The following is a 23036-nucleotide window of genomic DNA, read 5'->3' as shown; positions in this document are numbered from 1 at the left end:
CCGAGTGATATACACACACACTCCTCCCTCCCTCCCTCCCTCCCTCCCTCACTCACAAGGGAGAGTGAGTAATTCTGTAAAAAAAAAGAAGAGCATGCCAACAATGGGTAACTATTATAGTTAGGTTCTCGATCATAGTAAACCCGTTGATTTAGAGTTTATTTGCACAATGACTACGTCATATTAGATGCCATTTAAATACCAAATCCAGTTCTCCACTAAATGCAGACACAAGTCTAACACTATTCAACCCATCTCTACCAGCCTTTTCATAACAAACCACTAAGCTATCTAAACCAGTTTCCACACTTATATAAATAGAGAAAAACTTCACCCTATATAACCTATCTCAGAAAACAAACAAAATCAATTAATATTGCACTAACTGGCAACCCCCCCCCCCATTCATAAAATCAACTTCTTTCCTTCCAGACCAACCATCGTATTTCTTTGCTCGCACATAATCTTTAATCTAAAGTTATTAAATGATATTACTCACCTCACTCTCCTTCTTTCTCCTTCCTTCCTTCCTTCCTTCCTTCCTTCCTTCCTTCCTTCCTTCCTTCCTTCCTTCCTTCCCTCTAACTCGTTGCAGTTGTTCAGCTTCGACCCATCAAACCCGGACTCGACTGACTCACTTCTGCTGCTCGTTCCAAGGCTTTTTCCTCATACGATGTTGGCTGGTGTGAAGTAATTACTGCAATTCAAATTAACACGATTCATTAATGTACATAACCAATTAACATAATCGTCTCCTACTTGATTTTGACTAGTTGATAGGGTTGTTTTTGGTCTCCCCGAAGGGAGTGGACCGATCCCAGAGGTACTGCAATACCGGGCCGATCCGCGGCAAAGGTGGAGCAAGCTCCTAGCACTTCGCCATGTTGCAAAAATCAGTTTAATATCGAGGATCCCACATGGGGATCGTATCAGATATTAAGCTGATAAGAACAGATACTACACTTTGATCTTAGCCAAAAGGCCGAGAAGCGATAGGATGCATGGTTGCTCTGCAACACCAGGCAACAATTGCGGCTAGAAACCACGTAGCGAGTTTCAATTGCAAAAGGGCATGTGATTATCGTTGAGTACTATTCGAATTCAAGCATACATATAAACGCCATGCAGTAAAGGCTTTAACCATTTCTTACCTGATCAATGAATTTATATATATATGCAAATTCATGATATTACATGGTTTCATTCATGAGTAGTGAATATGTAACTGGCGGCAAAGTGGTAAACAGACTCGCGTGGCGTTTCACGAATTCGCTCCTGGCCAGGGAGTATAGCGCTTAACTCTAATACATAAACCTCCATTTGTCATGTGTCTTAAGGTAGCTACAGCTTTTGAAAAGTATAATAACGAATTAAAAGTGCAAGGGGCCTGTTACGCCAACGCTCGTCAAAAAATATAAATAGGAGACGTTCTCTCTCTGATACCATAACAGAAAACGAACAGCACTATTACGCGCCAACTATTCCATTTTTGTATATATATCACGACTTTTTCACATCTAACACTTTGCTTGATACATCGTTTTCACAAACCGGAGACGAGGCGAAGCGAGGCAGGGCTGGGTGGCGAGAGGCGAGAGGCTAGAGGCTAGAGGCGAGAGGCGAGAGGCGAGAGGCGAGAGGCGAGAGGCGAGAGACGAGAGACGAGAGGACGAGAGACGAGAGACGAGAGACGAGAGACGAGAGACGAGAGACGAGAGACGAGAGACGAGAGACGAGAGACGAGAGACGAGAGACGAGAGACGAGAGACTAGAGACTAGAGACTAGAGACTAGAGACGAGAGACGAGAGACGAGAGACGAGAGACGAGAGACGTGACGTGATGCCATGCCATGCCATTCAATGCCTTGTGATTCAATACCATGCAGTTCAATGCGATGCGATGCGATGCGATGCAATGACATGCGATTCGATGCCATGCGAGGCGAGGCGATGCATCATCTAACATAACGCGATTCCCTGGAAAACGACTCTGTTGTTGAATGAACAACAAAGTTAAGATATAAGAAGATGTAAGTAATTCGAGAAGTCTGAGTACTGTAGGTACTATAGCAAATTCATTGCTTAATATATGTGAATGTGTAAGGAATCCATCCATCGCTTTTACCGAGTATACAAATACTCGCTCATTGTTGGTGTTTAGGGAGGTAAATGAAGTATTGCAAAGCTAATTACGAAACTAGCTTTCACAATGACATTTGGTGGTTGGTCGCTTTGCAAATTATAGTAGATTCTATATCAATTTTATTCGTTATTTTACGTGAATGAATGTGTGCCTGCATACATTGCCTAAATAAAGAATGTAAATATACGTCGGTGGTGTTTAGAGGGGTGAATGAAGCATTTGAAATCTAAATAGGAAACTAGCATTCAAATGGAGAGGGGTGAGAGTGCAGGTGCGCTTGAACTTGGGTGGGTTCTGGGTTTCATTGACGTATATATTACAGGTGAATGTGTGCATCGAATGCTCGATTGAAGTATATAAATACACATTGTTAGTGTGTATTGAGGTAAATGATGGATTGTAAAGCTAATCAAGACACTGGAATTCACTTTGAGGCTAGTGGCTGGCCGGCTGGCAAGCGTGGAAGTGGCAAACGATCGTTGAGTTGCCGTGTAAAACCACACCAAAGCAACACCTCCCTCCATCTCAAGTCGAATTTCGTCTTTATTACGCATTGGTACATTCCAGCAATGGTAAATTCAATAGATAAACGTCTAATCTTGATGTATGTATGAATATAATTTCGCCGTCAGAGCCGACTAAGGAATTCCGAGTGATATACACACACACTCCTCCCTCCCTCCCTCCCTCCCTCCCTCACTCACAAGGGAGAGTGAGTAATTCTGTAAAAAAAAAGAAGAGCATGCCAACAATGGGTAACTATTATAGTTAGGTTCTCGATCATAGTAAACCCGTTGATTTAGAGTTTATTTGCACAATGACTACGTCATATTAGATGCCATTTAAATACCAAATCCAGTTCTCCACTAAATGCAGACACAAGTCTAACACTATTCAACCCATCTCTACCAGCCTTTTCATAACAAACCACTAAGCTATCTAAACCAGTTTCCACACTTATATAAATAGAGAAAAACTTCACCCTATATAACCTATCTCAGAAAACAAACAAAATCAATTAATATTGCACTAACTGGCAACCCCCCCCCCCATTCATAAAATCAACTTCTTTCCTTCCAGACCAACCATCGTATTTCTTTGCTCGCACATAATCTTTAATCTAAAGTTATTAAATGATATTACTCACCTCACTCTCCTTCTTTCTCCTTCCTTCCTTCCTTCCTTCCTTCCTTCCTTCCTTCCTTCCTTCCTTCCTTCCTTCCTTCCCTCTAACTCGTTGCAGTTGTTCAGCTTCGACCCATCAAACCCGGACTCGACTGACTCACTTCTGCTGCTCGTTCCAAGGCTTTTTCCTCATACGATGTTGGCTGGTGTGAAGTAATTACTGCAATTCAAATTAACACGATTCATTAATGTACATAACCAATTAACATAATCGTCTCCTACTTGATTTTGACTAGTTGATAGGGTTGTTTTTGGTCTCCCCGAAGGGAGTGGACCGATCCCAGAGGTACTGCAATACCGGGCCGATCCGCGGCAAAGGTGGAGCAAGCTCCTAGCACTTCGCCATGTTGCAAAAATCAGTTTAATATCGAGGATCCCACATGGGGATCGTATCAGATATTAAGCTGATAAGAACAGATTTAATTTTTTATTGACGAATGTTTTACATATTGCTTACAATAGCCTTGTGTCTTCACAAGGGTGCATGGGTACATAGTTACATTGGTGTACATAGAATACAATATACATTTTCATACATAGTTGTTAAGGGATCTTTATTTACATTGTGCCGTCTGCCATTAAAAAACTCAAAACAGATGTAATATACAAATTGATATTCTGAAATGAGAAAAAGGTACAGACATGTAAACTAGTATTGTCGAGCGCCTGTGATGTGCTCTATGTACATCATCCGTGACCACCGGATGGTGTCGCTCACGCATAGCCTCCTAAACAGCCTCTGATATCTTCTAGAGGCCAGCCTGTTCATTGGTTTGTCGTTCTTAGGGTCGTATGATCCGAGTGATCCTACAATAAAGGCATATACAGTGACCTGCCTGTAGGTCCGTCTCATTGTCGCTGCTAGCTCTGCATACTTTTCTTCTTTGCCTAGTCTAGCTTCTGCGAAGGCGTCTGGTCCGTTTTCGAAGGGGCAAGTGACGTCAATCAGCATCACCTCTCCGTTTTTTTCTAGAACAATGTCTGGTCTTAGTACATTGTTCGTTCCTGGAACTTGCCGGTTAGTGGAAATGATCTTCCAGTGTCTTCCTTCTGAGGCCTTCAGGATACGATCGACCAGCGCGTTGTGTCGCTGGATCATCGCATTTGACAGCCTCAGGCAATGGTTGATGACGTGGGGTAGCGTCTCGTTCTGGTGGCGACATCTCCTACACCGTTGGTCTCCGTTGATGTTGAATCGGCGGGCTCCGTTTAGGGGTAGGAGATTCAGTCGTGCCCTGTGGATGAAACGCCAGTCAGCAAAGGTTGTAAAAGCCCCGTCCCTAATAAATGCAGACGAAGCCCTCTCCCTCCCAACTTGCTCCATGACTTTCCCCTGGTCAGGTTTACTTCTCAGGTCGTCGTCGCGAAGGCCTCTGTGATGGTTTCTGATGTTCCTTGCGACCAACCTTCTTTCTTTGTGAGTCATAGTTCTCTCCCCACAACAGACTTCCAATGCATCTCCGTCTGTAGACCACTTGGTGTTCAACCTTCCTGACGAGTTGCGGGCTCTTGACCAGAGCGTCTCATGTCCAGAGGGTCTTTGTTCGAAGTCGTCTTTTGAGAGATACTGGCATACATTTTCCAGAGTTGCTTCTTGGCGAATTCTTCGCGACGTTACTCTCTTGCAGTCGTCCCTGGCAATATTCCTCGTTTCTAGATCCGGCGTGGTGAGAAGTTTGAATGCGGAGTCTATGACGAATATGTCAGAGTCTTCTGCGGCGAGGGGTATGCCGCACGAGCCTGCTGCACTCTTTCCGTACAGGTAGCCATTGGTTGCCCGCTGTGGCAGGTATAGAGTTTCTTTTATTAGTGGTCTTAAACGGTCATCAAGTTCCTGCCAGTCTCCCTTTCTCAGTTGCCAAGTTCTCATGGCGAACACCGTTGTTGGGAAGACGAAGGACTTCAGGGCATCGATCCTCTGCCAGGGAGCCAATTTACTTGACATTATGGCTACGCCTAGTTGCTTGAACTCATCGATTGCGTTTGCGTTCGGGAGGAGGTGGAAACCTACCGGTCTACCTAGGAATTTGGTTTCCTCCCCATCTCGTCTGCTGCAAATCTGCGATTCCCCTATTGTAAATATGGAGTTTCGCATTCCCCTTGGTTGTCGTCCAGACATGTGCATTGACGAGCATTTCCTTGGGTTGAGTTTCAGATGCAACTCTTCACAGGCTGCAGAGGTGATGTTGATGAGGTTCTGTAGGCCTTCCGCTGTCCTGGAGAGCAGGGTTATGTCATCTGCGTAGGCAAGGCAGGGATGCTTGAGACCTGGGTCTGCTTGTAGTCCGGTGTTGATGATGGACCTCACTATAGGTTCAATGGCGATGTTGAACAATAGGCCACTGATGGGGCAACCTTGTCTGACCCCACAATCAGCTGGGATATCATTTGTTTCACCACTCGCCGTTTGAATCTTTGTGGAATTTCCTCTTGTAATGCCCTGGATCACCGTGACAAAGTCTGCTCCCACGCCCATCCGTGTGAGGGAGGCGTCGATGAGTTCTAATGGCACGGAACCAAAGGCGTTTGTGAGGTCAAGTGACGCAATGCAAATCTCTTTGTTGCTGTCTCGTGCCTCGTCAAGGTAGTGCTGGATGATGTAATTGTGCTCAAGGACCCCGTCTGATGCCATAAATCCTTTTTGCGCAGAGCACAGGGCCTGATTTTGCTCAATCCATCTCCTCAGTCTTGCGGCCAGAACTCCTGTGTATAACTTGTAGATTGTCCTACACAGAGCAATGGGCCGCCAATTATTGATGTCGTGTGGGTCACCATCCTTGGGAATGAGGATGGTTCTTGACGTTTTCCAGTCCTGGGGGATCTTTTTCTGTTGCAGGCAGATGTTGAATATCGCCGCTATCACCTTACAGTCAGGGTCAGCCTGTTTCCAGTGTCTGTAGGTGATTCTGTCATTCCCAGGGGCGCTGTTTTCAGCTCTCATCAGCCTAACCCCCACTTCCCCTTCTCTAATTGGGTCCAGATTAATTTCAGCGCGATCTTCCTGTGCATCCGATATGGACTGAAGTGTGGCTGGGTCTTCTATTGGTGGTTGAGCGGCTAGGACTTCTGAGAAATGCCTTTCTATGGTCTCACAGGGGATCTCACAGCGGCGACTTTCTCCTGATGTGATCAGCCTCACTGCCCTTCGTCTGTTCCTTCTGTAAAGGCGTTGGATCGCCTTGCAGTTGTTGACATCGATGGCTGGGGGGGCTGGTCTACTCTCGTCTATCCGGATGTTGCAGTGGGCTTGGACCGCTTCTGTAATTTCATTCAGGAGGCTCGAGAACTCGTCCCAGTTCGGGGAGCGTAGCAGTGCCAGCAGGGGAGCGTAGAAGGGTTCTAGTGCCCAGTCTTGGGTCGCCTCATCTGGTTGCAGTTCTTGTTGGTCGGCCTCGTCTGGTTCTTGATCTAGCCGTACCGCTTCATCACCGTTGTCAAGTATTTGAGACCCATCTCCCCCGTGGTCTTCATTGTCGTCCTCGCCGCTCGCCTCTGGGGAGGCCCGGTCTTCGTCCTCACGCCCTGTGGGATCAGGGTGGATAGGAGAGGGGTGTTGGGGGAAAGGAACCTGTATCACAATGGGTGATAGAGGGGGGGGTGGTCGGTGAGGCTGTGGGTGCTGGAGAGGGGGTAGGATTGGTGGGGGTGAGGGGGTGGGGGATGGTACTGGGGATAACGGAATAGGTGATGCGGGTGGTGGTGGCGGGGGTGAGGGGGTGGGGGATGGTACTGGGGATAAAGGAATAGGTGATGCGGGTGGTGGTGGAGTGGGGTTGGTGGGTGGGGGGGGTAGGGTGTCAGGGCGGTGAGGTGCTGGGTCAGGTGCTTGGGTGCGGGGTGGCTCCCTTCCGTTTGGGTCCTGTTGGTTGTCGTTCCGTCGTTCCGGGCCTGTTCGTCTCACGTGGTACAGCTCATGACTCATTTTCCCTATGACTGAATTGCATGAAAAGTCGCAATTCGGTCTGTTACATGGGAACGCTAGCTGGACGCTGTCATCTTGTCTTGCTGCCATAATACCTTGAAGCCGAGCACATGAGTGGGTGGACGGTCTTAGTCCCAACGTTTTTCTGCACCCTGCACACTTGTATTTTGTTTGCCCGATCTTAATGTTGTGGCCACCACTCAGGTGTCTCACTAGGGAAACTCTTTGACACGTCCATGATTTCCCTGAGTGGACGTGGGGGCAGGCGGTCTCAGTGCACTTGAAGTGTCTCGGTAGTGGGAACCAAATGATGAGGGTTGTTCCCTGTCTTTGTGGCTGTTGGTCCGCACTTGGGGTGTCAGGGGCTGCCCTGTTCGCGTTGTTCTCTTCTCCAGGGGCAGGGGACCCATGGTTGGGGGGTCTTTGTGTATTATTCTGATCGATTATTCCTCCAGGGGTTCCGTTCCTCACTTGGTTCAGGAGCCCGTTGATCTCCTGGCTCATTGTTAGGGCATCCTGGCTGTCATTGCTGCTGTCGGATTCATTCTGGACCCTCCTGAATGTATAGCGCCTGTTCCGGGGTCTTTGGGAGACAGGGCTATCCCAGAAGTCTCGTTCGTCGCTGACGCCGACCCCCAAAACCGTCACCTGGCCTGTGGCTGTCTGGGAGTTGTCGCTGGGGTCGGCCCTAGTGGTGGAAATCTTGGTGGAGCCAGGGCCGGCCCTCAGGGGTGTCTTGCTGGCCCTCAGGGTGTATTGCCGGCCCTCAGGGGTGAATTGCCGGCCCCAATCCTACCGGGTTTTCGTGTGTAGTGTGTTTCCTGGGCGAACGTCGCTGGCGCCGACCCCTGGTCCAGTCTCCGCAACTATGGCTGTCTGGGAGTCGTCGCTGGGGTTGGCCCCAGTGGTGTATGTCCTGGTACTGCCAGGGCCTGCCCTCAGGGGTGTATTGCCTGCTCCAGCCCTTAATTGTTTGTTGGTGGAGTCAGCCTTAGGGCTAGTGTCGCTGGAGCCGACCCCGGGGCTTGCGTCGCTGGTGCCGACCCCCCGATCCGCGGGCGTCGAGCCGGACCTCAGGTGTGAAGCGCCCGCCAATCTGGGCTTATTGGTCTGGTCGCTTAAGCCGATTCCGCCAGCTGATCTGATTAAGTCGCCTGGGCCGACCCTCGATGTAAAGCTGTAGAACGGCGTCCTAGATGGGGTCGTCCTTGGAGCCAACATATCCGGGTCGTCCTCGGGGCTGTCATCGCTGATGGTGATCATCTCATCAGGGACCACTTTCACATTCCTGGTCCCCGGGTTTGTCCTGCCGAAGGTGGTCCCAGTAGAGGTTCCCTCTCGGGGCCGCCTCGCCAAGGGCGACCTCGGGGCGTCTAGTATCGTCGGTAGCCGGCCTCGTAGCACTGGCCTCCTTCCTCTCGTTTGTCGAGTCGACCTTTCCCTGAGCCAGCCGCACAGGACTGGCCCCAGGGCAAGGGAGTGTGGTCCTCCTCGAGGCCGCCTCGCCAAGGGCGACCCCGGTGGTGCTGGTGGAGTCACGGGTAGCCTCACATCTCCTTCCACACCCTGCGCGTCGACCTTACCCTGAGCCAGCCGCACAGGACTGGCCCCAGGGCAAGGGAGTATGGTCCTCCTCGAGGCCGCCTCGCCAAGGGCGACCCCGGTGGTGCTGGTGGAGTCACGGGGTATCCTCACTTCTCCTTCCACACCCTGCGCGTCGACCCTACCCTGAGCCAGCCGCACAGGACTGGCCCCAGGGCAAGGGAGTATGGTCCTCCTCGAGGCCGCCTCGCCAAGGGCGACCCGGTGGTGCTGGTGGAGTCACGGGGTAGCCACACATCTCCTTCCACACCCTGCGCGTCGACCTTACCCTGAGCCAGCCGCACAGGACTGGCCCCAGGGCAAGGGAGTATGGTCCTCCTCGAGGCCGCCTCGCCAAGGGCGACCCCGGTGGTGCTGGTGGAGTCACGGGGTATCCTCACATCTCCTTCCACACCCCTGCGCGTCGACCTTACCTGAGCCAGCCGCACAGGACTGGCCCCAGGGCAAGGGAGTATGAGTCCTCCTCGAGGCCGCCTCGCCAAGGGCGACCCCGGTGGTGCTGGTGGAGTCACGGGGTATCCCCACATCTCCTTCCACAACCCTGCGCGTCGACCCTTACCCTGAGCCAGCCGCACAGGACTGGCCCCAGGGCAAGGGAGTATGGTCCTCCTCGAGGCCGCCTCGCCAAGGGCGACCCCGGTGGTGCTGGTGGGGTCACGGGGTATCCTCACATCTCCTTCCACACCCTGCGCGTCGACCTTACCCTGAGCCAGCCGCACAGGACTGGCCCCAGGGCAAGGGAGTATGGTCCTCCTCGAGGCCGCCTCGCCAAGGGCGACCTCGGTGGTGCTGGTGGAGTCGCGGGGTATCCTCACATCTCCTTCCACACCCTGCGCGTCGACCTTACCCTGAGCCAGCCGCACAGGACTGGCCCCAGGGCAAGGGAGTATGGTCCTCCTCGAGGCCGCCTCGCCAAGGGCGACCCCGGTGGTGCTGGTGGAGTCACGGGGTATCCTCACATCTCCTTCCACACCCTGCGCGTCGACCTTACCCTGAGCCAGCCGCACAGGACTGGCCCCAGGGCAAGGGAGTATGGTCCTCCTCGAGGCCGCCTCGCCAAGGGCGACCCCGGTGGTGCTGGTGGAGTCACGGGGTATCCTCACATCTCCTCCTACACCCTGCGCGTCGACCTTACCCTGAGCCAGCCGCACAGGACTGGCCCCAGGGCAAGGGAGTATGGTCCTCCTCGAGGCCGCCTCGCCAAGGGCGACCCCGGTGGTGCTGGTGGAATCACGGGGTATCCTCACATCTCCTCCTACACCCTGCGCGTCGACCTTACCCTGAGCCAGCCGCACAGGACTGGCCCCAGGGCAAGGGAGTATGGTCCTCCTCGAGGCCGCCTCGCCAAGGGCGACCCCGGTGGTGCTGGTGGAGTCACGGGGTATCCTCACATCTCCTTCCACACCCTGCGCGTCGACCTTACCCTGAGCCAGCCGCACAGGACTGGCCCCAGGGCAAGGGAGTATGGTCCTCCTCGAGGCCGCCTCGCCAAGGGCGACCCCGGTGTTGTTCGTGGAGTGGGCCAGCCTCACAGCGCTGACCCCCGCTTTTCTGCCTCGGGCGTCGACCCCACCCCGAGCCAGCCTCCCAAGACTGACCCCAGAGTGGGGGAGTATGGTCCTCCTTGAGGCCGCCTCGCCAAGGGCGACCTCATGGCCGGCGGTCGTCGTCATCCATGCAGTGGACTCATCAAGGTCGATTACCAGGCAGTCGTCGTCACTGGAGTCGTCTTCTTCCATTCTTGCATCACTAGGGACAGGGCATGTAGTCGTCCTTGAGTCATTGTCCGTCTTGAGCACCGAGGCCGACTCACCAAGGTCGACCTCGGTTCCCACCAATGCTGCTGGTCCATCGTTCTGGCGGCCGGTGTGGTGTGGGTTGTGTCTGTGGGCAGCGACCTGGGTTGTCGCCTGCAGGGTTTGGTCCTCCACCTCCCATGGACCGTCAGCCTTGAAGGCCGTCGTGGATCCATCACATGTGATGGACGCACGAGGCCGTGACTGGGCTAGAGACAGACATTGACTATGTTGCCCCATTAACTCCGAAAAACGGGCGTGCGGACGACAACACAGTCAGTGTTTAGCATAGGCTATGTTCGTCCTCCAGCACCTGGCTCAAGGCACAGATGTGGAGGAAGACAGAGTCTATGGTCTCTCCTTCAGGCGACTGGCCCCGGACAGGCCAGCCCCTGAAGGTCGACGGCAATCACAGGGGACTTGCCGTTTTGCCAGCCACTATGTAAAGTTTGAGAAGCTTGCTCCCCCCTTTACCAGTGATCGGGTCTGGGCTAACTCCCAAAGCCGCCACTAGATGGCTGGACGGTCGGTGTTGGTGGAAGCGCGCTCGCTGATTGGGCCGGTCCTTTAACTCCTTCTTACCCGGAGGGGAAGGTCGTGCGGACACCGACACAATCTATGCAAGCATAAATTGAGTTTCCCTCCGAGCTCCTTGAGCCTTGTACAAGGCAGAAGCTCAGAGAGAAACGCAATTTATTGCGTTTCCCACCGAAAGACTGGCCCCGGACAAGCCAGTCGGTGGAGGTGGACAGCAAGCCGTGAGGCTTGCTGTCTCACCGGTCGAGGCGGATGGCGACGCGGCGACCCAACTCCCTCTTCCCACAGGTAGTTTTAAGACTACCAGGATCGCTGAAGTGTAGATTCTACTATTCCTTTAACTCCTTGCGGGCGTGCGGACAATAGTACAGATACTACACTTTGATCTTAGCCAAAAGGCCGAGAAGCGATAGGATGCATGGTTGCTCTGCAACACCAGGCAACAATTGCGGCTAGAAACCACGTAGCGAGTTTCAATTGCAAAAGGGCATGTGATTATCGTTGAGTACTATTCGAATTCAAGCATACATATAAACGCCATGCAGTAAAGGCTTTAACCATTTCTTACCTGATCAATGAATTTATATATATATGCAAATTCATGATATTACATGGTTTCATTCATGAGTAGTGAATATGTAACTGGCGGCAAAGTGGTAAACAGACTCGCGTGGCGTTTCACGAATTCGCTCCTGGCCAGGGAGTATAGCGCTTAACTCTAATACATAAACCTCCATTTGTCATGTGTCTTAAGGTAGCTACAGCTTTTGAAAAGTATAATAACGAATTAAAAGTGCAAGGGGCCTGTTACGCCAACGCTCGTCAAAAAATATAAATAGGAGACGTTCTCTCTCTGATACCATAACAGAAAACGAACAGCACTATTACGCGCCAACTATTCCATTTTTGTATATATATCACGACTTTTTCACATCTAACACTTTGCTTGATACATCGTTTTCACAAACCGGAGACGAGGCGAAGCGAGGCAGGGCTGGGTGGCGAGAGGCGAGAGGCTAGAGGCTAGAGGCGAGAGGCGAGAGGCGAGAGGCGAGAGGCGAGAGGCGAGAGACGAGAGACGAGAGGCGAGAGACGAGAGACGAGAGACGAGAGACGAGAGACGAGAGACGAGAGACGAGAGACGAGAGACGAGAGACGAGAGACGAGAGACGAGAGACGAGAGACTAGAGACTAGAGACTAGAGACTAGAGACGAGAGACGAGAGACGAGAGACGAGAGACGAGAGACGTGACGTGATGCCATGCCATGCCATTCAATGCCTTGTGATTCAATACCATGCAGTTCAATGCGATGCGATGCGATGCGATGCAATGACATGCGATTCGATGCCATGCGAGGCGAGGCGATGCATCATCTAACATAACGGATTCCCTGGAAAACGACTCTGTTGTTGAATGAACAACAAAGTTAAGATATAAGAAGATGTAAGTAATTCGAGAAGTCTGAGTACTGTAGGTACTATAGCAAATTCATTGCTTAATATATGTGAATGTGTAAGGAATCCATCCATCGCTTTTACCGAGTATACAAATACTCGCTCATTGTTGGTGTTTAGGGAGGTAAATGAAGTATTGCAAAGCTAATTACGAAACTAGCTTTCACAATGACATTTGGTGGTTGGTCGCTTTGCAAATTATAGTAGATTCTATATCAATTTTATTCGTTATTTTACGTGAATGAATGTGTGCCTGCATACATTGCCTAAATAAAGAATGTAAATATACGTCGGTGGTGTTTAGAGGGGTGAATGAAGCATTTGAAATCTAAATAGGAAACTAGCATTCAAATGGAGAGGGGTGAGAGTGCAGGTGCGCTTGAACTTGGGTGGGTTCTGGGTTTCATTGACGTATATATTACAGGTGAATGTGTGCATCGAATGCTCGATTGAAGTATATAAATACACATTGTTAGTGTGTATTGAGGTAAATGATGGATTGTAAAGCTAATCAAGACACTGGAATTCACTTTGAGGCTAGTGGCTGGCCGGCTGGCAAGCGTGGAAGTGGCAAACGATCGTTGAGTTGCCGTGTAAAACCACACCAAAGCAACACCTCCCTCCATCTCAAGTCGAATTTCGTCTTTATTACGCATTGGTACATTCCAGCAATGGTAAATTAATAGATAAACGTCTAATCTTGATGTATGTATGAATATAATTTCGCCGTCAGAGCCGACTAAGGAATTCCGAGTGATATACACACACACTCCTCCCTCCCTCCCTCCCTCCCTCACTCACAAGGGAGAGTGAGTAATTCTGTAAAAAAAAGAAGAGCATGCCAACAATGGGTAACTATTATAGTTAGGTTCTCGATCATAGTAAACCCGTTGATTTAGAGTTTATTTGCACAATGACTACGTCATATTAGATGCCATTTAAATACCAAATCCAGTTCTCCACTAAATGCAGACACAAGTCTAACACTATTCAACCCATCTCTACCAGCCTTTTCATAACAAACCACTAAGCTATCTAAACCAGTTTCCACACTTATATAAATAGAGAAAAACTTCACCCTATATAACCTATCTCAGAAAACAAACAAAATCAATTAATATTGCACTAACTGGCAACCCCCCCCCCATTCATAAAATCAACTTCTTTCCTTCCACACCAACCATCGTATTTCTTTGCTCGCACATAATCTTTAATCTAAAGTTATTAAATGATATTACTCACCTCACTCTCCTTCTTTCTTTCTCTTCTTCCTTCCTTCCTTCCTTCCTTCCTTCCTTCCTTCCTTCCTTCCCTCTAACTCGTTGCAGTTGTTCAGCTTCGACCCATCAAACCCGGACTCGACTGACTCACTTCTGCTGCTCGTTCCAAGGCTTTTTCCTCATACGATGTTGGCTGGTGTGAAGTAATTACTGCAATTCAAATTAACACGATTCATTAATGTACATAACCAATTAACATAATCGTCTCCTACTTGATTTTGACTAGTTGATAGGGTTGTTTTTGGTCTCCCCGAAGGGAGTGGACCGATCCCAGAGGTACTGCAATACCGGGCCGATCCGCGGCAAAGGTGGAGCAAGCTCCTAGCACTTCGCCATGTTGCAAAAATCAGTTTAATATCGAGGATCCCACATGGGGATCGTATCAGATATTAAGCTGATAAGAACAGATAGCCTCCTGAAACCAGCCCTCTGACCTTTGAATCTTAGCCGAAAAGGCCGAGAAGCGATAGGATGCATGGTTGCCTCTCTGCAACACCAGGCAACAATTGGCGGCTAGAAACCTACTGTGTAGCGAGTTTCAATTGCAGAAAGGGCATGTGATTATCGTTGATGAGTACTATTCGAATTCAAGCATACATATAAACGCCATGCGAGCTAAAGGCACTTTAACCATTTCTTAACCTGATCCATGATATTTATATATTATATGCAAATTCTATGATAATTAACATGGTTTCATTCATGAGTAGTGAATATGTAACTGGCGGCAAAGTGGTAAACAGACTCGCGTGGCGTTTCACGAATTCGCTCCTGGCCAGGGAGTATAGCGCTTAACTCTAATACATAAACCTCCATTTGTCATGTGTCTTAAGGTAGCTACAGCTTTTGAAAAGTATAATAACGAATTAAAAGTGCAAGGGGCCTGTTACGCCAACGCTCGTCAAAAAATATAAATAGGAGACGTTCTCTCTCTGATACCATAACAGAAAACGAACAGCACTATTACGCGCCAACTATTCCATTTTTGTATATATATCACGACTTTTTCACATCTAACACTTTGCTTGATACATCGTTTTCACAAACCGGAGACGAGGCGAAGCGAGGCAGGGCTGGGTGGCGAGAGGCGAGAGGCTAGAGGCTAGAGGCGAGAGGCGAGAGGCGAGAGGCGAGAGGCGAGAGGCGAGAGACGAGAGACGAGAGGCGAGAGGCGAGAGGCGAGAGACGAGAGACGAGAGACGAGAGACGAGAGACGAGAGACGAGAGACGAGAGACGAGAGACGAGAGACGAGAGACGAGAGACTAGAGACTAGAGACTAGAGACTAGAGACGAGAGACGAGAGACGAGAGACGAGAGACGAGAGACGTGACGTGATGCCATGCCATGCCATTCAATGCCTTGTGATTCAATACCATGCAGTTCAATGCGATGCGATGCGATGCGATGCAATGACATGCGATTCGATGCCATGCGAGGCGAGGCGATGCATCATCTAACATAACGCGATTCCCTGGAAAACGACTCTGTTGTTGAATGAACAACAAAGTTAAGATATAAGAAGATGTAAGTAATTCGAGAAGTCTGAGTACTGTAGGTACTATAGCAAATTCATTGCTTAATATATGTGAATGTGTAAGGAATCCATCCATCGCTTTTACCGAGTATACAAATACTCGCTCATTGTTGGTGTTTAGGGAGGTAAATGAAGTATTGCAAAGCTAATTACGAAACTAGCTTTCACAATGACATTTGGTGGTTGGTCGCTTTGCAAATTATAGTAGATTCTATATCAATTTTATTCGTTATTTTACGTGAATGAATGTGTGCCTGCATACATTGCCTAAATAAAGAATGTAAATATACGTCGGTGGTGTTTAGAGGGGTGAATGAAGCATTTGAAATCTAAATAGGAAACTAGCATTCAAATGGAGAGGGGTGAGAGTGCAGGTGCGCTTGAACTTGGGTGGGTTCTGGGTTTCATTGACGTATATATTACAGGTGAATGTGTGCATCGAATGCTCGATTGAAGTATATAAATACACATTGTTAGTGTGTATTGAGGTAAATGATGGATTGTAAAGCTAATCAAGACACTGGAATTCACTTTGAGGCTAGTGGCTGGCCGGCTGGCAAGCGTGGAAGTGGCAAACGATCGTTGAGTTGCCGTGTAAAACCACACCAAAGCAACACCTCCCTCCATCTCAAGTCGAATTTCGTCTTTATTACGCATTGGTACATTCCAGCAATGGTAAATTCAATAGATAAACGTCTAATCTTGATGTATGTATGAATATAATTTCGCCGTCAGAGCCGACTAAGGAATTCCGAGTGATATACACACACACTCCTCCCTCCCTCCCTCCCTCCCTCCCTCACTCACAAGGGAGAGTGAGTAATTCTGTAAAAAAAAAGAAGAGCATGCCAACAATGGGTAACTATTATAGTTAGGTTCTCGATCATAGTAAACCCGTTGATTTAGAGTTTATTTGCACAATGACTACGTCATATTAGATGCCATTTAAATACCAAATCCAGTTCTCCACTAAATGCAGACACAAGTCTAACACTATTCAACCCATCTCTACCAGCCTTTTCATAACAAACCACTAAGCTATCTAAACCAGTTTCCACACTTATATAAATAGAGAAAAACTTCACCCTATATAACCTATCTCAGAAAACAAACAAAATCAATTAATATTGCACTAACTGGCAACCCCCCCCCCCATTCATAAAATCAACTTCTTTCCTTCCAGACCAACCATCGTATTTCTTTGCTCGCACATAATCTTTAATCTAAAGTTATTAAATGATATTACTCACCTCACTCTCCTTCTTTCTCCTTCCTTCCTTCCTTCCTTCCTTCCTTCCTTCCTTCCTTCCTTCCTTCCTTCCTTCCTTCCCTCTAACTCGTTGCAGTTGTTCAGCTTCGACCCATCAAACCCGGACTCGACTGACTCACTTCTGCTGCTCGTTCCAAGGCTTTTTCCTCATACGATGTTGGCTGGTGTGAAGTAATTACTGCAATTCAAATTAACACGATTCATTAATGTACATAACCAATTAACATAATCGTCTCCTACTTGATTTTGACTAGTTGATAGGGTTGTTTTTGGTCTCCCCGAAGGGAGTGGACCGATCCCAGAGGTACTGCAATACCGGGCCGATCCGCGGCAAAGGTGGAGCAAGCTCCTAGCACTTCGCCATGTTGCAAAAATCAGTTTAATATCGAGGATCCCACATGGGGATCGTATCAGATATTAAGCTGATAAGAACAGATACTACACTTTGATCTTAGCCAAAAGGCCGAGAAGCGATAGGATGCATGGTTGCTCTGCAACACCAGGCAACAATTGCGGCTAGAAACCACGTAGCGAGTTTCAATTGCAAAAGGGCATGTGATTATCGTTGAGTACTATTCGAATTCAAGCATACATATAAACGCCATGCAGTAAAGGCTTTAACCATTTCTTACCTGATCAATGAATTTATATATATATGCAAATTCATGATATTACATGGTTTCATTCATGAGTAGTGAATATGTAACTGGCGGCAAAGTGGTAAACAGACTCGCGTGGCGTTTCACGAATTCGCTCCTGGCCAGGGAGTATAGCGCTTAACTCTAATACATAAACCTCCATTTGTCATGTGTCTTAAGGTAGCTACAGCTTTTGAAAAGTATAATAACGAATTAAAAGTGCAAGGGGCCTGTTACGCCAACGCTCGTCAAAAAATATAAATAGGAGACGTTCTCTCTCTGATACCATAACAGAAAACGAACAGCACTATTACGCGCCAACTATTCCATTTTTGTATATATATCACGACTTTTTCACATCTAACACTTTGCTTGATACATCGTTTTCACAAACCGGAGACGAGGCGAAGCGAGGCAGGGCTGGGTGGCGAGAGGCGAGAGGCTAGAGGCTAGAGGCGAGAGGCGAGAGGCGAGAGGCGAGAGGCGAGAGGCGAGAGACGAGAGACGAGAGGCGAGAGGCGAGAGGCGAGAGACGAGAGACGAGAGACGAGAGACGAGAGACGAGAGACGAGAGACGAGAGACGAGAGACGAGAGACGAGAGACGAGAGACTAGAGACTAGAGACTAGAGACTAGAGACGAGAGACGAGAGACGAGAGACGAGAGACGAGAGACGTGACGTGATGCCATGCCATGCCATTCAATGCCTTGTGATTCAATACCATGCAGTTCAATGCGATGCGATGCGATGCGATGCAATGACATGCGATTCGATGCCATGCGAGGCGAGGCGATGCATCATCTAACATAACGCGATTCCCTGGAAAACGACTCTGTTGTTGAATGAACAACAAAGTTAAGATATAAGAAGATGTAAGTAATTCGAGAAGTCTGAGTACTGTAGGTACTATAGCAAATTCATTGCTTAATATATGTGAATGTGTAAGGAATCCATCCATCGCTTTTACCGAGTATACAAATACTCGCTCATTGTTGGTGTTTAGGGAGGTAAATGAAGTATTGCAAAGCTAATTACGAAACTAGCTTTCACAATGACATTTGGTGGTTGGTCGCTTTGCAAATTATAGTAGATTCTATATCAATTTTATTCGTTATTTTACGTGAATGAATGTGTGCCTGCATACATTGCCTAAATAAAGAATGTAAATATACGTCGGTGGTGTTTAGAGGGGTGAATGAAGCATTTGAAATCTAAATAGGAAACTAGCATTCAAATGGAGAGGGGTGAGAGTGCAGGTGCGCTTGAACTTGGGTGGGTTCTGGGTTTCATTGACGTATATATTACAGGTGAATGTGTGCATCGAATGCTCGATTGAAGTATATAAATACACATTGTTAGTGTGTATTGAGGTAAATGATGGATTGTAAAGCTAATCAAGACACTGGAATTCACTTTGAGGCTAGTGGCTGGCCGGCTGGCAAGCGTGGAAGTGGCAAACGATCGTTGAGTTGCCGTGTAAAACCACACCAAAGCAACACCTCCCTCCATCTCAAGTCGAATTTCGTCTTTATTACGCATTGGTACATTCCAGCAATGGTAAATTCAATAGATAAACGTCTAATCTTGATGTATGTATGAATATAATTTCGCCGTCAGAGCCGACTAAGGAATTCCGAGTGATATACACACACACTCCTCCCTCCCTCCCTCCCTCCCTCCCTCACTCACAAGGGAGAGTGAGTAATTCTGTAAAAAAAAAGAAGAGCATGCCAACAATGGGTAACTATTATAGTTAGGTTCTCGATCATAGTAAACCCGTTGATTTAGAGTTTATTTGCACAATGACTACGTCATATTAGATGCCATTTAAATACCAAATCCAGTTCTCCACTAAATGCAGACACAAGTCTAACACTATTCAACCCATCTCTACCAGCCTTTTCATAACAAACCACTAAGCTATCTAAACCAGTTTCCACACTTATATAAATAGAGAAAAACTTCACCCTATATAACCTATCTCAGAAAACAAACAAAATCAATTAATATTGCACTAACTGGCAACCCCCCCCCCCATTCATAAAATCAACTTCTTTCCTTCCAGACCAACCATCGTATTTCTTTGCTCGCACATAATCTTTAATCTAAAGTTATTAAATGATATTACTCACCTCACTCTCCTTCTTTCTCCTTCCTTCCTTCCTTCCTTCCTTCCTTCCTTCCTTCCTTCCTTCCTTCCTTCCTTCCTTCCTTCCCTCTAACTCGTTGCAGTTGTTCAGCTTCGACCCATCAAACCCGGACTCGACTGACTCACTTCTGCTGCTCGTTCCAAGGCTTTTTCCTCATACGATGTTGGCTGGTGTGAAGTAATTACTGCAATTCAAATTAACACGATTCATTAATGTACATAACCAATTAACATAATCGTCTCCTACTTGATTTTGACTAGTTGATAGGGTTGTTTTTGGTCTCCCGAAGGGAGTGGACCGATCCCAGAGGTACTGCAATACCGGGCCGATCCGCGGCAAAGGTGGAGCAAGCTCCTAGCACTTCGCCATGTTGCAAAAATCAGTTTAATATCGAGGATCCCACATGGGGATCGTATCAGATATTAAGCTGATAAGAACAGATTTAATTTTTTATTGACGAATGTTTTACATATTGCTTACAATAGCCTTGTGTCTTCACAAGGGTGCATGGGTACATAGTTACATTGGTGTACATAGAATACAATATACATTTTCATACATAGTTGTTAAGGGATCTTTATTTACATTGTGCCGTCTGCCATTAAAAAACTCAAAACAGATGTAATATACAAATTGATATTCTGAAATGAGAAAAAGGTACAGACATGTAAACTAGTATTGTCGAGCGCCTGTGATGTGCTCTATGTACATCATCCGTGACCACCGGATGGTGTCGCTCACGCATAGCCTCCTAAACAGCCTCTGATATCTTCTAGAGGCCAGCCTGTTCATTGGTTTGTCGTTCTTAGGGTCGTATGATCCGAGTGATCCTACAATAAAGGCATATACAGTGACCTGCCTGTAGGTCCGTCTCATTGTCGCTGCTAGCTCTGCATACTTTTCTTCTTTGCCTAGTCTAGCTTCTGCGAAGGCGTCTGGTCCGTTTTCGAAGGGGCAAGTGACGTCAATCAGCATCACCTCTCCGTTTTTTTCTAGAACAATGTCTGGTCTTAGTACATTGTTCGTTCCTGGAACTTGCCGGTTAGTGGAAATGATCTTCCAGTGTCTTCCTTCTGAGGCCTTCAGGATACGATCGACCAGCGCGTTGTGTCGCTGGATCATCGCATTTGACAGCCTCAGGCAATGGTTGATGACGTGGGGTAGCGTCTCGTTCTGGTGGCGACATCTCCTACACCGTTGGTCTCCGTTGATGTTGAATCGGCGGGCTCCGTTTAGGGGTAGGAGATTCAGTCGTGCCCTGTGGATGAAACGCCAGTCAGCAAAGGTTGTAAAAGCCCCGTCCCTAATAAATGCAGACGAAGCCCTCTCCCTCCCAACTTGCTCCATGACTTTCCCCTGGTCAGGTTTACTTCTCAGGTCGTCGTCGCGAAGGCCTCTGTGATGGTTTCTGATGTTCCTTGCGACCAACCTTCTTTCTTTGTGAGTCATAGTTCTCTCCCCACAACAGACTTCCAATGCATCTCCGTCTGTAGACCACTTGGTGTTCAACCTTCCTGACGAGTTGCGGGCTCTTGACCAGAGCGTCTCATGTCCAGAGGGTCTTTGTTCGAAGTCGTCTTTTGAGAGATACTGGCATACATTTTCCAGAGTTGCTTCTTGGCGAATTCTTCGCGACGTTACTCTCTTGCAGTCGTCCCTGGCAATATTCCTCGTTTCTAGATCCGGCGTGGTGAGAAGTTTGAATGCGGAGTCTATGACGAATATGTCAGAGTCTTCTGCGGCGAGGGGTATGCCGCACGAGCCTGCTGCACTCTTTCCGTACAGGTAGCCATTGGTTGCCCGCTGTGGCAGGTATAGAGTTTCTTTTATTAGTGGTCTTAAACGGTCATCAAGTTCCTGCCAGTCTCCCTTTCTCAGTTGCCAAGTTCTCATGGCGAACACCGTTGTTGGGAAGACGAAGGACTTCAGGGCATCGATCCTCTGCCAGGGAGCCAATTTACTTGACATTATGGCTACGCCTAGTTGCTTGAACTCATCGATTGCGTTTGCGTTCGGGAGGAGGTGGAAACCTACCGGTCTACCTAGGAATTTGGTTTCCTCCCCATCTCGTCTGCTGCAAATCTGCGATTCCCCTATTGTAAATATGGAGTTTCGCATTCCCCTTGGTTGTCGTCCAGACATGTGCATTGACGAGCATTTCCTTGGGTTGAGTTTCAGATGCAACTCTTCACAGGCTGCAGAGGTGATGTTGATGAGGTTCTGTAGGCCTTCCGCTGTCCTGGAGAGCAGGGTTATGTCATCTGCGTAGGCAAGGCAGGGATGCTTGAGACCTGGGTCTGCTTGTAGTCCGGTGTTGATGATGGACCTCACTATAGGTTCAATGGCGATGTTGAACAATAGGCCACTGATGGGGCAACCTTGTCTGACCCCACAATCAGCTGGGATATCATTTGTTTCACCACTCGCCGTTTGAATCTTTGTGGAATTTCCTCTTGTAATGCCCTGGATCACCGTGACAAAGTCTGCTCCCACGCCCATCCGTGTGAGGGAGGCGTCGATGAGTTCTAATGGCACGGAACCAAAGGCGTTTGTGAGGTCAAGTGACGCAATGCAAATCTCTTTGTTGCTGTCTCGTGCCTCGTCAAGGTAGTGCTGGATGATGTAATTGTGCTCAAGGACCCCGTCTGATGCCATAAATCCTTTTTGCGCAGAGCACAGGGCCTGATTTTGCTCAATCCATCTCCTCAGTCTTGCGGCCAGAACTCCTGTGTATAACTTGTAGATTGTCCTACACAGAGCAATGGGCCGCCAATTATTGATGTCGTGTGGGTCACCATCCTTGGGAATGAGGATGGTTCTTGACGTTTTCCAGTCCTGGGGGATCTTTTTCTGTTGCAGGCAGATGTTGAATATCGCCGCTATCACCTTACAGTCAGGGTCAGCCTGTTTCCAGTGTCTGTAGGTGATTCTGTCATTCCCAGGGGCGCTGTTTTCAGCTCTCATCAGCCTAACCCCCACTTCCCCTTCTCTAATTGGGTCCAGATTAATTTCAGCGCGATCTTCCTGTGCATCCGATATGGACTGAAGTGTGGCTGGGTCTTCTATTGGTGGTTGAGCGGCTAGGACTTCTGAGAAATGCCTTTCTATGGTCTCACAGGGGATCTCACAGCGGCGACTTTCTCCTGATGTGATCAGCCTCACTGCCCTTCGTCTGTTCCTTCTGTAAAGGCGTTGGATCGCCTTGCAGTTGTTGACATCGATGGCTGGGGGGGCTGGTCTACTCTCGTCTATCCGGATGTTGCAGTGGGCTTGGACCGCTTCTGTAATTTCATTCAGGAGGCTCGAGAACTCGTCCCAGTTCGGGGAGCGTAGCAGTGCCAGCAGGGGAGCGTAGAAGGGTTCTAGTGCCCAGTCTTGGGTCGCCTCATCTGGTTGCAGTTCTTGTTGGTCGGCCTCGTCTGGTTCTTGATCTAGCCGTACCGCTTCATCACCGTTGTCAAGTATTTGAGACCCATCTCCCCCGTGGTCTTCATTGTCGTCCTCGCCGCTCGCCTCTGGGGA

At 48.4% G+C, this 23036-nt stretch overlaps 2 non-coding genes and 4 pseudogenes across 2 annotated transcripts; all 6 read right to left on the bottom strand.

Moving 5' to 3' along the window:
• Positions 1 to 801: 801 nt before the first annotated feature.
• Positions 802 to 994, bottom strand: LOC138360657 (U2 spliceosomal RNA). Its single transcript, XR_011226550.1, has one exon. It is a non-coding gene; the product is annotated as a U2 spliceosomal RNA (small nuclear RNA).
• A 2598-nt stretch (positions 995 to 3592) lies between these two features.
• On the bottom strand, positions 3593 to 3772 carry LOC138360739 (U2 spliceosomal RNA; annotated as a pseudogene).
• A 7727-nt stretch (positions 3773 to 11499) lies between these two features.
• Positions 11500 to 11596, bottom strand: LOC138360744 (U2 spliceosomal RNA; annotated as a pseudogene).
• Positions 11597 to 14175: 2579 nt separating this feature from the next.
• On the bottom strand, positions 14176 to 14389 carry LOC138360721 (U2 spliceosomal RNA; annotated as a pseudogene).
• Positions 14390 to 17008: 2619 nt separating this feature from the next.
• Positions 17009 to 17201, bottom strand: LOC138360656 (U2 spliceosomal RNA). The gene has a single exon (XR_011226549.1). It is a non-coding gene; the product is annotated as a U2 spliceosomal RNA (small nuclear RNA).
• A 2600-nt stretch (positions 17202 to 19801) lies between these two features.
• LOC138360738 (U2 spliceosomal RNA) lies at positions 19802 to 19981 on the bottom strand (annotated as a pseudogene).
• Positions 19982 to 23036: the final 3055 nt, after the last annotated feature.

Source organism: Procambarus clarkii, unplaced genomic scaffold, assembly GCF_040958095.1.
Source record: "Procambarus clarkii isolate CNS0578487 unplaced genomic scaffold, FALCON_Pclarkii_2.0 HiC_scaffold_116, whole genome shotgun sequence".
Taxonomy (NCBI): domain Eukaryota; kingdom Metazoa; phylum Arthropoda; class Malacostraca; order Decapoda; family Cambaridae; genus Procambarus; species Procambarus clarkii.
Note: the sequence above shows the minus strand (reverse complement) of the source record. Positions and strands in the feature narration are given on the sequence as shown.